This window comes from Myotis davidii, unplaced genomic scaffold, assembly GCF_000327345.1.
Source record: "Myotis davidii unplaced genomic scaffold, ASM32734v1 scaffold768, whole genome shotgun sequence".
Taxonomy (NCBI): Eukaryota; Metazoa; Chordata; class Mammalia; order Chiroptera; family Vespertilionidae; genus Myotis; species Myotis davidii.
In genome coordinates, this window is record NW_006298790.1 from 58,584 (window position 1) to 59,788 (window position 1,205).

Sequence of the window (1,205 nt, forward strand, 5' to 3'; positions counted from 1 at the left end):
CTGGAGGGTGGGGTGGGGGGCAGGAGCACATGGGCCTGGTGCAGCAGGACTTGCTGGGGAGGCACCCGCCTTCCCGGGCAGGCCTCAGGCCCTGCGGCCACCAGGCCCTGAAGGCTGCCCTTAAAGCCACACAAAGATAACCTGCTGCTGGAGGGCAGGCATGCAATGCTCCGGGAAGATGCTGGAGGTAAGGAAGGAAGGTCATGTAAGGGAACAATTGCAAGCGGAGATCCTGAAGGTTCTGAAAGCAAAGGACCAGCTCCTTGCAGACCTGAACTCCGTGTGGGCCTTTTTCGCAGCCTTGTGGAAGTGGTACGAGACAGAGGAAGAGGTGATGGACCGGGGCTGTGCCCAAGGAAGACTCGGAGGAAGCAATGTGTGGACAGGGCCAGGCGGAGCAGGCAGGCCTGTGCGGAGCCTGTTGGAGCGCAGCCAGACCCCAAGGCGCCCACCAAGCCAGGCCCCAGGGAGAAGCGAGCAGATGCCACTCCACTCGCTGGAGAAGACCATTGAGCAGAAAACTAAAGAAACCGATTTTACATCATTTCCCAGGTGGAGAACAGTTGGTGTGTAAGCCCCTGACCAGTGCCCAGCCTCTCCTCTGTCAATCTCACTCTTAGGTACCATGTTCTTTGCTCTCTCTTAACTGCAACTCATTTTTAAACTAGATTGCTTTTAAAAGAAGACTAAATAAAGTTTCCCTTAAGGTATTTAGGCGGTGCTGGGGCTGCTGGGGGCCGGATTACAGTCATAAACACCCAGGGGAGCCCAGCACCCAGCATCCCCAAGCCCCACTGAGGCGGTTTTGGGGCTGCTGGGGGCTTGATCAGAGACACAAAGCAGCAGGCCCGGCACCCAGCAGCCCCAAGGCCCACTACTTTGGTGCTGGGGCTGCTGGGGCTCTTATCGAAGACACAGATCCGCAGCCCCAGCACCCAGAGCAGCAAGCAGGTGGGCAGTAAGGAGGGAGGGGTCCCAGAGTGCGAGAGGGCACAGGCTGGGCTAAGGGACCCCCCTACCCATTCCCAGTGCACAAATTTTGTGCACCAGACCTCTAGTATAGTATAATTCTAGAATATAGAATTATACTATATTCTATATTCTAGTACCAGGTAGGTTCTAGAATTATTGGGGTGGTCACTTTGCAGATATATAAATGACTGCCAACTATGTTGTACACCTGAAACTAATATAAAATAATCTTA